General features: G+C 41.8%; 1 long non-coding RNA gene across 1 annotated transcript; it reads left to right on the forward strand.

Annotated features, from left to right (window-relative positions):
• The first annotated feature begins 2,332 nt into the window (after window positions 1-2,332).
• Window positions 2,333-5,778, forward strand: LOC133487457 (uncharacterized). Its single transcript, XR_009791337.1, has 3 exons — window positions 2,333-2,613; window positions 5,517-5,571; window positions 5,658-5,778. It is a non-coding gene; the product is annotated as an uncharacterized LOC133487457 (long non-coding RNA).
• The last annotated feature ends 8,663 nt before the right edge of the window (window positions 5,779-14,441 follow it).

The following is a 14,441-nucleotide window of genomic DNA, read 5'->3' on the forward strand; positions in this document are numbered from 1 at the left end:
TAGTTACCAGTCATGTTTTGTTTCCTGTTTTAGGTTTATTCAAGTGTTCCTTTGGTTATCTTTTGTGGGACTTTGTGGTAGTTTGCTTTATCCATGTTCCTTGTTTGCCCCTTTTTAAAAAAAAAAATGTATCAAATTTTTTTTTAGACTCCTGCACTCATGCCTTGCCTCCTTGCTTCCCTGCACTTGGGTCCTCCACAATTTTGCTTTGCCTTCCTCACCTTCAAAAACCCTAACCATGATAAAATCGTCACAAAAAATAATCATTAAACATTGACAAAATTAAAGGAAGCTCTTACACAGCTCAAATGAAACAGGACATTTTACTTTGGTAGCTGAGTTACTGGGGGCAGCTGTGGCCCAGTGGTTAAGATTGTCTGCCACTGTGGGGACCCCGGTTCGAGACATTGACTGGCAGAAAGAATGTGGGCAAAAAAAATGGAAAGAAATGATGTTGGCAACTGAGAGCTGCTGGCGATCATCTGGGCTTTGGAGGAGTGGAGGCATTGGCTGGAGCGGGCTGAGTCCCCATTCATCATTCGGACCGATCACAAAAACCTTGCTTACCTCCGTTCTGCCAAACATTTCAATCCCCAACAAGCTCCCTGGGCATTCTTCTTGAGTCTGTTCAATTTCACCCTCTCCTTCCATCCTGGTTCCCGCAACAGCAAGCCTGACGCCCTTTGCAGCATATACTCACCTCCCTTCAGCCCTGCTGAACATGCAACCATCCTCCCCTCCTCCTGCTTTGTCGGGGCTGTTACATGGCAAATCGACCAGATCGTGAAGAATGCCCAAGATACCCAACCGGATACCAAGACTGGACCCGACGCAGCACGATCTGAGGTCCTTCAGTGGGCCCATAATACTAAACTCACCTGTCACTCCGGTAACACCCGCACAATCCAATTCTTGCAACAACACTTCTGGTGGCCCAGCCTGGCAAAAGACGTAATTATTTCCATGATTTTATACAAAGCAGTGTGTTCAGGTATGGCTTCAAATACATCCACAGGCGTGTCTCTAAATAATTAATTATCAGAACCTATCATCTGGGTTTTCCCAAATTGCAATACAGAAGATTGATGGCTGTTTAAAGGCATAGTAATGTTGTTGTATTTAAACTTCTGACTTTCAAGAAAGTGATGAACAATTGTGTAAAAAAAAATTATTTCATTCTGGCATTCTGGTCACGGGATGCTGGAGCCTATCCCAGCTGACTTCGGGCGAAAGGCGGACTACACCCTGAACTGGTCGCCAGTCAGTCGCAGGGCACATATAGACACGGACAACCATTCGCACTCACACCGTCACTGAGTGGGAACTGAACCCACGCTGCCTGCATCAAAGTCAGGCGAGTGTACCACTACACCATCAGTGACGTTATGGATCTATTACATATTAAAAAGGGCAAATTTATTACATTATGGGTTTTTCCTGTCGAAGTCCATAGCGTAATAATGGCCCGTAATGTAATAACGGCCCATATGGTAATATAGTTGTCCTTCTTCAACTGTAATAGGCCCATAACGAGATATTACGTTATGGGCCCACCTATTACATTGGCAAATATATATATATATATATATATATATATATATATATATATATATATATATATATATATATATATATATATATAATTTTTTTTATTATTATTTTTACTTTTTTTAATTTTTTTTTAATTTTTTATTTTTTTTTTAAACCATGTCAATACCGTATTAAAATAAATAAATAAAATAGGGTGAAGTCTGGGCTTCTCGGATAAACAGAAGAAAATGGATGGATGGCAAATAACGTAATAATTAGCCAATAACGTAATAAGTTGTTCAATTATTGGCCAAAAGTTATTACATTATAGATTCGAGACTTTAATTACATTATTGGCCTGTTAATGTTACTGTCATTTCGTCTATTGTTTTGCCGCCTGCTGGTTGTTTTTTTCCTTGTTGCAGTTTCTTGGAGGTGATCGGTGGGTGGAGTCCCCTGCATTGGGCCAGCCATCATCATTAGTTTGGTATTTAGACACGGGGGAGACAGAAGGGAGTTGCGGAGGTATTGTTCTTTGCGAGTCGCCATTGCAAGTGCCAACTTTGTTACTATTACGGTCTATTACCATAAGGCGCACTTAAATAAAATTTTCTCCAAAATGGACGGGCGCCTTATAATGCGGCGCGCCTTATGTGTGCACCGAGTTCCAAAATCTGTAAATGTTGTGTGACTTTAATGAGCGCTCCGCTTGACTGACTGGGAGCATTTCCTGCCGACACGCTGCTTATATAGAGGAAAGGCGGACGTGACTGAGTACAGCATGTAGACGTAAAGGGGGAAGGGTGCGCATGACAGAGGATGCTACAGGCACGCCCCCAGTAGGTATATAGCGCCAGTATGTGCATTGTGCAAAACATCGGTTTGGCTAAGGACCCCCGAAAATGGCACCTACGAAGAGACACGCTTACGAAGCACAGTTTAAACAGCAAGCTGTCAGTTACACGGAGGAACATGGGAATCGAGCATTTCATGTTTGATGGAGAACTTGCCCAGCTGTTCATTTTGGCTACAGAAGATGAGGACTTTGATGGATTTGTGGATGAGGATTGATAAAAAAATAACGTGAGTACATTAAATACTTCAATAAAGTACAACCAAACTCAGTTTTGCTTCCGCTGCCTTTTTAAAAACATTGTTTTAGCGTGCATGCATGCACCGTATGTTTTAAGATAGCGTATGTTTTACCATGCCTGCGCCCAATTATACGGTGCGCCTTATGTATGTGTTGAAAACAGAAACTGAGACTGCGCCTTTTAATACGGTGCGCCCTATGGCCGTGAAACTACGGTACTTGTATTTCCGTGTGCTTTTGTTATTCTGCCAGTAGTTCTACCCATTTCCTTTTTTTTTAGTAAGTACTAAATTGTTTTCTGTTCGAGTTAGCTTCTCCACCTTGTGTAGGTGAGTTTTTGTTTTTCCTTCTATTATAGCAACTTCCTCCTGTGGCAGTTTGTCCACCTCTTTGAGTTTGTTCTTCTCATACTCTTGTTTTTGTTACCCATGTCAACCTTTCGTCACGCTACACTTTGTTGTTTGCATTTTCACTCTTACGTGCATCTTTGTTTAATAATTACTGTGTAATCTGCTCTGCTGGTGGCGTTTGCTATGAGGGTTCAACCCACTGTGTTTTCACATGGTCGTGACAGAATAACTTGGCCAGTAAGAATCCTGCAACCCCAGAGCAGTTTGTAAAGGCTTTATCAAACCAAAGACAGCTTGTCGATAAAAATGATCTATTAATGTGCTCTCGTCCAGCCTTAGGGCTCTCGAGTCACATCAAAATCACCCTTAGTCACAGATTTGGGTAATACTATCCCACACTGTCTCCTTCATCTAGTCCTGTCAATCCTCGTGAGCAAGCTATTCCCCATCCACCATATTCAGGCAAACCTGGCTCGTGTGTGCATTTTCTCCACCAATGATGATTCGTTTTTAACCAACAGCCCCCCACGTACTCTTTTCCGACCATTTGCGAGTCACTTTTGTCATGAGCCTTTTTTTGGACTCGGCATCCTGAAGTACGTTCCTCATTTGATATTTTTGAAAATGAAATGATGAGGGTTTTTAACCATACTATTCAGGGCAAGGAGGCCAGCAGTCAGTTAATCAATTTTTGTCAAGAGTCTAATTCGGTGGATGATTACCCTATCACATTCCACATTTTGGCTCCGGAAAGCGGATTTCATGACACAGCCCTGTGTGGCATTTTCCGGCGGGGATTAAATTCCACAGTTAAAAATTAACTGGCCACGTGAGATGACACTACAATTTTAGAGGACTTAATCGGTTTGGCCATTCGGCTTGACAATCGGCTCCGTGAACGAGAACGGGAACTTGAGTTGGAGTCCCGGGAAAAGCCAGCGTGAGCGACTGAGGGGAGGTCGGCACCAGCAGCGATAATCGACCCGGAATTCAGACCAGTCGCTCTTTCCTCGACGACACTAGCCAGGCAAACTACTTCCACGGGCAAGGCATTGCAACTTGGGGGCAGACGACTCAGCGTTAAGGAAAGCAACCGACGCATAGGGGACCGGGTGTGCCTGTACTGCGGGCAACCTGGACATCAGATATCTGGTTGTCCAAGTAACCCTCATCCTATCAGCGCCATCTCCATACAGTGTTCGAGTCGACGAGGTTCGACGGCACCAGCGCACTTACACACTGTGAGCATCCAACATCAGCAAAATAACTGAGTATCCAGAGATGAGTTCTGGGTCATCTAAAACTGTTAGGCCGGCTTCAAGGAAAAGACTGCCACTCCCTGGTATTATTTCTGATAATGGTAACAGTTTAAAAGTTATTGCGTTGTTTGAGTCAGGTGCTGATGACTGTTTTGTGGTGGAAACTCTTAAATGTTCCATAATTAGATAGAGCCCAAGGAGGTACGCGACCTTAATGGAGACTTTATAGCTACCATTTCCCATGAGGCCGAGGGACTTTTCGTTGGTTTTGTCTGGTAACCATCATGATTAAAATTTGTTGTCCTGCCAACACAATGGCTTAAGGACCATAATCTGGACATTGACTGGGACATTCCCAAAATTGGTAACAAGAGTGTGTATTTTCATTTACACTGCTGACAATCGGCTGTCCTAGTTTCCAACGATGGTATCACTGGATATCACTCTGGCTTCCTCCCACATCCGAAAGACATGCATGGTAGGTTAATTGAAGACCCTAAATTGCCCGTAGGTGTGAATGTGAGTGTGAATGGTTTGTGCCCTGCGATTGGCCCGGAGTTGACTGCGATAAGCTCCAGCACGCCTGCAACCCTGGTGAGGACAAGCAGTATGGAAAATGGATTGATGGATGGATTTAACTCCTAATCCTCCTTTGCCTAGTGCTAAAACTGTATCAGGTGTGGAAACCCAAGGAAGAAGCCTTAAAGGAATATATTTCCTCATCATTAGTTGCTGGGCTAATTTGTCCGGCCAAAACACCGGTAGGGGCAGGTTTTTTCTTTACCGATAAGAAGGATAAAACACTCCGTTCTTGTATAGACTTCAGGGGCCTTAACAATATCCCAATTAACACGTTCACTGCCATTGACGGCTTCAGAAGTGATAACTGGGATGGCTGGCAGTGAATGAGTTAAGAACAAGTACCACCTGCTGCTAATGGACTCTGCTTTTGCTCAGTTAAATTCTGCTACAGTCTTCACCAAATAAGACTTGTGTAATGCATACCACTAGGTGAGGATCAGAGAAGGCGACGAGTGGAAAACGGCTTTCAACAAACCCATGGGTCATTTCGAATACCTGTTTATGCATTTTGGTCCAAATTTAGTTAAGAACGTCCAACGGGACATGATTGGCCAGTTCGGTTTTGTTTACCTGGATGATATTCAAATCTTTTCCAGAGACCTTGAGGAACACAAGCATTTTCGCGAGGTGCTGCAGAGGCTCCTGGAAAACCGGTTGCATGCCAAAGCTAAAACATTTGAATCTCACCTTTGTTCCGTTCAGTTTCTGGGGTTCATTGTGGAGAAGGGTGAGCTAAGAGCCGATCATGCCAAGCCAGGTAGGCCGCCGGGGGGCGTCCATTGGGGGGTACTGTCATATCCTGTTTTGTTTTTCCCCCTGCTGGTTGTTTTTTATTTGTTGCAGTTTCTTGGAGGTGATTGGTGGGCGGATTACCCTGCATCGCACCTGCCACCCTTTATCATTAGTGAGGTATTTAGAGGGGTGCCAGAGGAAGTTGCCGAGTCAATGTTCTTTGCTAGTTGCCATTGCCAGTGCAAACATTACTTACTTGTATTTGTTATGTTTCTACTTACTTACTTATATATATATATATATATATATATATATATGTATATATATATATATATATATATATATATATATATATGTATATATATATATATATATATATATATATATATATATATATATATATACACACACACACACACACACACACACACATACAGTTCAGGAACTGAACTGGTTGCCAGCCAATCGCAGGGCACATATGAACAAACAACCATTCACACTCACATTCACACCTACGGGCAATTTAGAGTCTTCAATTAACCTACCATGCATGTTTTTGGTATGTGGGAGGAAACCGGACTGCCCGGAGAAAACCCACGCAGGCACGGGGAAAACATGCAAACTCCACACAGGCGGGGCCGGGGATTGAACCCTGGTGTGTATATATATATATATATATATATATATATATATATATATATATATATATATTCCTAATCAAGTCCAATCAGTATAATCAAACACAGCTGGACTCCAATGAAGGTGTAGAACCATCTCAAGGATAATCAGAAGAAATGGACAGCACCCGAGTTAAATATATGAGTGTCAAAGCAAAGGGTCTGAATACTTATGGCTGTGTTCTATTTCACTTTTTCTTTTTTAATAAATCTGCACAAGTTTCAACAATTCCGTTTTTTTTCTGTCAATATGGGGTGCTGTGTGTACATTAATGAGGAAAAAAATTTACTTAAATGATTTTAGCAAATGGTTGCAATATAACAAAGAGTGAAAAATTTCAGTGGGTCTTTTCCATACCCAGTGTATATCTGATATCACTCTTTTTATCCACTGAACACATGAAACACCCCACCCAAAATGCATGTAAACAACTATAATTGTCAACAGTGGTCAGCGACAATGCAGACATAAACAATAATAAATAAACATAAAATGAGCTTTCCATGAAGGAAACCTTAGCATTCCTCCACTTGCCTCTCACTGTTGGTAATGGCAATCAATAATTGTCTTTATTTAATGGGTGGGTTTCCCACTGTAGTTGGTCACAACAAAAGAGGCTCAAATAATTCTATATATTGCTGTTTCTGATCTTAACGATGGGAATCATCACATGCTCAAAGCCAATCACTTTTGCACAAAACGCCCGCTGGTGAATGATGCAGTGGTAATGCAGAAACTGTGGGAACAGTGTGTCACCTTTACAGCGAGCAATGAATCCAGTATGTTGACCGATCATACCAGGAGCCCCGTCTGCAGTCACTGATACCAGTTTTTCCAAGGGTACCTTTTTCTCTGTGAAACATTCCTTCACTGCATTATAGATGTCAACTCCCCTTGTAGCTGTCTTTAAGGGCAGTAGTATCAAAATACCTTTTTTTGTAGCGAAATCATCAAACACCATTCATATTATAAAGACCCTGAGCAGCGCTGTACTGTTGCTCGTCACATTGGATACTAAGCCGCCTGCACTTTGCCAGATCCAGTCCAGCTAATTGGCCAAGTTCCCAGACACAGCCCACACTTTTCTAACCATTGTTGTTGCCTCCAAATCGACATTGGAAAGAGTGGTGATTACATCAGTTCCATATTTCTCGTCTTTAGGTACTGCTTTTGCAATTATCCTAATTGCTTCTTTGAAAACCTTCCAATCTGAAAATGCCTACTTTTTCTTCATCAACAAGTGTGGGCCTCTAAATGAGGCTTCCGTTACTTTTTGGGCGTTTTTCACCGGTCTCGTGAAAAAAACCCAAAAAACTGCTGTTTGAACAAAGCTGCCTTCAACTCACGGGCTTTTGTAGCTTGTCGTGTGCTGCCCAGTGGGTAGTTAGCATAGAAGCTTGTTTGGCATGTTCTGAAATGTGGGTGGCCACAGTTGCTCCCCAAATGAGACACGCAGGATTTTTTCACAATGGTAAAAATAACTTGTCCTCCCATTCACTGTGAAAGTTATATGTTTTCGTTCTTTTGTCTGCCATATTTTTGGAGGGTTAAAGCATCGCAACGTTGTTGTGCCTGCTCGCTACTCTATACCATAAATGCTACGGTTTGGTCACATGCAACAATACGAGCTTTGAACACTACTGTTTTTGTTGTTGTTGTTTTGGTATTGTCATTTCCAAATGTACACCAATTTAAAAGAATAGCAACAAAAAATGCAAGATGCAGCACAGTTAAGTGGCACTTTTTTTTTTTTTTTTTTTAATAGCAACACAAAAAAAGTAAGAAGCATCGCACTGGTGAACCATTTTTAGAACAGGCTCGCGGGCGACTCATGCTGCATTCCATTTACCTCGGAAGTGTGAAGTCAGACCTCAGAATGACGTCACTCCCGCATTCCAGTATTCCATTTACCATATCGGAAAACAGGATGGCGACCTACATGCAAGCTATCTTGCGTTTGCCTTGTCCGAATACAACTTAAACAAATCTGGACAAATATGCAGTCTTTCTTCAACCTTCAAACACAGTGTATGAAGAGGAAACACAAAGACACAGAAGGTAGCCTATTTTTTGTTTTGGTGTATTTCATTGTTTACAAGTAAATGGATCTTTGTCTTGTCTCTTCGTGTTGCTCTCTTTCTTTCTTGGGTTAGGGTTAAAATGTTATTGTCATATTCTTTACTGAAATACGTTTTGTCTCTTGCCGAGAATAATTGCTGGAGGAAGACTGGAAGAGAGACTGAAAGACCTGAAAAGTCATGTGCGAGCAAGTTGGCCGACACACTTGACTCAGTTGCATAAGTTCTGTAAGGAGGAATGGGCCAAAATTCCTGCCAACTATTATGAGAAGCTAGTGGAAGGATAGCCAAAACATTTGACCTAAGTCATAAAGTTTAATGGCAATAGGACCAAGTACTAATGAAATGTACATACATTTCTGACTTTGAAGAAAATCGTGAAAAATAAAATCCTCTCATTATTGTGGCATTTAGCAAATAGAAATAATTTTGGTAATCCTAATTTACCTAAAACAGGAAAGGTTTGGCTTGATTTTCATATCAGACGGTGAGAAAAAAATTAATTATGTATTTTCCTATACTGTATGTTAACATCTGTTGTTACAGGTCAGACAAAGCAGGTGTCACTTTGCTTTTTTCCATTATATTGTTTTTCTTTTACCTATTTTACACTTTCTTTTCAATTCTCTTCCCTTAGCAACCACTAACCACATCTTCTAAAACCTCGAAATATGTTTATTTGAAGTAAAAAAATAGTATCAACTCCCATGACCACCTATGTGTATTCATTAAAACAAAAATAATCAAGAGTACTTCTCTTGAAACCCTAGAAAGTGGTTCTGCTAAGTCAAATTTACATGGGTGCCAGCTGCCTTGTTTAATTTCAAGCCTTCTGACATCAAGTGTTTACTGTACATGATTTCAGCCCAAATGTCCTGACCATTCAGGGGGATAACATCCACAAAAAGAGAAGTTATTTGTGAGTAATTATTTGTTCAGTTTTCTTAAACCAGAAACAGAGTTCTCAAGCTGTGTTTGTTGTACACCATGCCACTTGGTATGAAAGAGAGAAGTGGACACAGCAAAGTGGGGACAAACAAAAAGCTCCAGAATTCCCGCACTGGCTGAGGACTGCCCCACATCTGAAAGCCCTTTACAGCATCTGTCATTTGTGATATATGGTTTCTGAAGAGCATGACACACACCCGCGCTCCTTGATGTGCGAACCTTGGTAACCCTGTTTGCGAAATCCCTTTTCTGTGTCACCTTTGGGAAGACTTATTCCCGGTTGAGTCACTGGCTGTCATAATGGGAAGCGACAGCAAAACGTAGATGAGCAAGCAGCACACAATTTTCACTTATTTCATGTTTGAGTTTCAGTGGCAGAAAGTCAACATCTTGAAAAGAAAAGAAAAATTGGTCACTTTGATCCTTCTTCAAAAGCAGCAATTTGACAAAGGGGTAATGTGAGTAACACTTTTTAGAGGAGGGTGTAAAATATATTTATAGTTTATAAAAGGCTTATAAAAGCCTACAACACTAGTTGTGGTCGGCCTGTTTAAAACTGTTACTGTATGTAATTTTGCCTTTTATTGATGACATTTTGGTTTCTAAAAACTAGTATTCTTTTTTTAAACGTTTCTCATTTAAATAATACTGGTCACCGTTGAGTGCCTATTTTTTCTTCGCAATACACAGAAGAGTAAAACGTAATCCATCCATCCATCCATCTATTTTTATACCGTTTGTCCTTAATCGGCGTGTGGGCCTATACCCGTATGTCAGTGAAGTGCAGTCAGGGTAGGCAAGTGCCTCACTTCCCCCTGGTGGTCTTTCCTTTCCACTGCATGTGAATAGTAAAAAAAAAACCTTATGATAACATTAAATTGTTCCATTTTAGTTCTATGGTCCGTGCTTTACATTGATTTTCTTTTTCAATCCAATAATTTCAATGATTTCATCATTAAAACAGTTGAATTTTCATATTTCCTGTTCAAATGCATAGGAAGCGCAGCTACGAGTCACGTTGAGTCATCGCTCCCATGATGCTCAAGAGACCACGCACACATCCATTCAGGCAGGCTGTGATTGGTCCGTGGCTTCACACAAGAGACATTGGTGTTTCCTCATTACATCGCCAATAATATACGTTTTATCACACATGTACTGCACTTACTGACATTTAACAGACTGTCCAATATATTTAATGAAAGTGTGTGAGATTTAGTCTTTCAACAAGAAAAGCCACTACAAGTGTACAGTGGAGTCTGGTATGTACGGTGCCACAACCATCATGTGGCAGTGTTGAATTTGAGCTTCATAGAGCTGTCAGTCATGTGACGTAGTCAGTGCCTCACAAATCATGAACCTCACCGCACGTCACTGCTGTATGTTTTTATACTAAATACATTCACACCACACAAAAAAACCAAACCACACAAGAGGTCCTGAATTTGGGGTGGCTCAGTGCGTTGCTTAAGGGCAAATGTAACATGGGCTTTTACTTGTATTGCGCTTTTCTACATTCAAGATACTCAAAGCGTTTCTCACCTATTGATGATGCAGCATCATTATGGGTTTTCAGTATTTTGCTCAAGGAAACTTTAACATGATCACAGGGGCTGGGGCTGAAACCCACAGCCTTCAGGTTAGGAGATAACAACTCTACCACCGAAGTCATGCCGTACCTGGGCGCAGCAAATAGGAAAAAGACTATAAACGTTGCAACAACTAATTGCAATTATCACTTTTCTTTCTGTCTGCAAGGGGATTTGAACCATCAACTGCCTGGTCAAAATTAAAGACTGCCCTGAGTCCCGGATAAATGTGGCATCAACAATTTATTGCATTTTTTTTTCATCAGTGTTTTGCCAAAGTCAGAATGAGATGTAATGAACAGTGTGTATTAATGTAGGTGAAGGCGGGAAGCTGTCAAAGTAAAGAACTACCATGTTTTTCAAGACCCAGTTGCAACCACAAGTGTCATATTCACTGTGACGCTAATTTCTTATGATGTTTGCAATGTGAAAAAAATATTCCTTTACTTGTTCGAGGTCTATGTTTCAAACATTATTGTTTGTTATTATTATAACCATGGCAGCAGTAGTCACACAATGTTAAATAATAACTTTTTTTAAAAAAGGAAGTATTTGACAACATATTTGTGACTTTTCTGCCAAAACCTAGCCATAGCAACAAACATCAATAACAGAACTGTTTCTGTATACCTTTTTTGGATGATGACATACCCGTTATAGTAATGGGTGTTAACCACAGTAGTGTTGTATTTTGAAACATACAAACCACTGACACGAGAGCAATAGCCTGCAGCATCATTGGATAAAGCAGCACTTTGATGGGATTATTATATTATCGTCTGTAACCTCAGTTTCAAAATGATACAGATGTGTCTGTGTAAGCGTGTCACAGCAAGCAGCACACATAGATGTGAGTCCCTTGTTGTGATTACACTTTTCACCACTGTTTTTTTTTTTTTTTGCTAACTCAGACAGTGTGGAGAACAACTTACTCGCCCTCACAAGGTCCAACTGACAAACCACAAGACAGCAATTTATTCTGAAGCCCAAAGGAGTCAGTCAGGCACGTGCACAGACATTTTTGGGGGCAGGTGCTGAAGCCCAAAAAAGGACACCCATCATTAAAATTATTCATACAATTAAGACAGTAGTAAGTATTTAACTTATGTATGAGTCATTTTCATATAATTTGATCAATAACGATAAAGATATTTGTAAAAGGGGGTAGTGGTACACTCGCCTGACTTTGGTGCAGGCAGCGTGGGTTCAGTTCCCACTCAGTGACGGTGTGAATGTGAGTGCAAATGGTTGTCTGTATCTATATGTGCCATGCGACTGACTGGCAACTAGTTCAGGGTGTATTCCGCCTTTCGCCCAAAGTCAGCTAGGCTAGGCTCCAGCGCCCCGCAACCCTAACCAGGATAAGCAGTGTTGAGAATGGATGGACGGACATTTGTAAAAGAAAAAAAAGAAAATTTAGCAATTGTTTAATCCCACCTTGGGTAAATGTCTCCCATGCTGAAACAGTCATGTTTAAAGGCTTATTTTCCAAACGTTGTTGATGATTTAAAATGTTTGGCATTTATGGTAAAGGGACTCCTTACAGACAGAGCAAAGGGTGGTGGCCCATTGAAATACACTTCTTTTTATAATGGTCAAGAAAAAAGTGAATAACGGTAAAGATAAACAGCTTCATAAAAATTGTGTGAGTTGCACAATGTACATGTTGTCCTTCAGACTCTGCAGATACAAGTGCATCAATGATCCTAACGACTCATGAAGCCCATTATACTCTTGTCTTCATACATATTCCTTCATACCTCAGAAATAACACTATTTATACGGACGTTCCGCCGCCCTGTGCTTTACGGAGACTTGACTTGTGAGGCTGTCCCCGACGCCGCCGTTATGCTTCCATCTTCACCGGGCAGACTACATCATGGAGTTATCAGGGAAAACAAAAGACGGCGGTATATGCTTCTATATCAATGAGAAATGGTGTACGGACATCGTGGAGCTCAGCAAACACTGCAGCCCGCATTTAGAGTCGCTGTTTTTGAACTGTAAGCCATTCTACTCGCCGCATGAGTTTGCATCTTTCATTCTCGCCATTGTCTACATTCCGCCTCAAGCTAACACAAACACCGCACTGCTAACGCTCGCTGAACAAATAAAGAAAATTGAAAAAAAACAACCAGACTCACCCCTCATTATTCTCGGGGACTTTAACAAAGCTAAACTCAACCACGAACTCCCGAAATACAAGCAGCACATCGACTGTCCTACCAGGGAAAATAACATTTTAGACAACTGCTATACTATGCTAAATAAAGCATACCGTGGCATACCACGTGCAGCCCTGGGCTCGTCTGATCACTGCTTAATTCACTTAATACCAACATACAGGAAAGAACTTAAATGTCTGAAGCCGACAGTGAAAACAGTGAAAAAGTGGACCAATGAAGCAAAGATAGAACTTCAAAGCTGTTTAGACTGCACAGGCTGGAGTGTCTTGGAAAATTCAGCTGGCAGCCTGGATGAATATACGGACACTGTCAAATCCTATATCAGTTTCTGTGAAGAGGTGTGAGTACCAACAAAATCATTTTGCACATTCAATAACAACAAACCGTGGTTCACTGCCAAACTTAAGCAACTTCACCAGGCTGAAAAGGACGCATATCGAAGTGGGGACAGGGCCCTGTATAATCTCACTAGAAACCAGATGACTAAAGAAATTAACATCGCAAAGAGAAACTATGCAGTAAAGTAAAGTAAAGAAAAACAGTTTAGCGCTCACAGTGCGAAGTACCATCCTATTGCAAACGTTCAACCATCATCCCAGTCCCCAAGAAACCTGCAATCTCATGTCTGAATGACTACAGGCCTGTCACCTTGACATCTGTGAAGTCCTTTGAACGCCTCATGCTGGACCACCTCAAGAGCATCACAGGTCCCCTGCAGTTTGCCTACTGAGCAAACAGGTCCGCGGATGATGCAGTCAACATGGGACTGCACTTCATCCTAGAACATCCTGTTTGTGGACTTCAGCTCTGCGTTCAACACCATCATCCCCGAACTCCTCCAAGCTTCACCAGCTCAGCGTTTCGCCTGCCATCTGCCAGTGGATTTACAGCTTCCTGACAGGCAGGACACAGCACTTGAGGCTGGGGGACATCACCACATCTACACGCACCACCAGCACTGGGATGCCCCAAGGTTGTGTCCTCTCTCCGCTGCTCTTCTTTCTCTACACGAACGACTGACCCTCAACGCACCCGGCTGTAAAACCCCTGAAGTTTGCAGATGACACCACAGTCATCGGTCTCATCAAAGACGGTGACAAGTCTGCGTATCGACAGGAAGTGGAGCGGCTGGAGCTGTGGTGCGGCCGACACAACCTGGAGCTGAAGACGCTCAAGACCGTAGAGATTATTGTGGACTTCAGGAGGCATCCTTCGCCACAGCTGCCCCTCACGCTGTCCAACTGCCTTGTATCAACCGTCAAGACCTTCAAGTTCCTGGGAATTACAGTCTCTCAGGACCTGAAGTGGGAGTTCAACATCAACTCCATCATCAAAAAGGCCCAGCAGAGGATGTACTTCGTGCAGCTTCTGAGGAAGCACGGCCTGCCACAGGAGCCGTTGAGGCAGTTCTACACA

The sequence above is a fragment of the Phyllopteryx taeniolatus genome, chromosome 13 (assembly GCF_024500385.1).
Source record: "Phyllopteryx taeniolatus isolate TA_2022b chromosome 13, UOR_Ptae_1.2, whole genome shotgun sequence".
Lineage (NCBI taxonomy): Eukaryota > Metazoa > Chordata > Actinopteri > Syngnathiformes > Syngnathidae > Phyllopteryx > Phyllopteryx taeniolatus.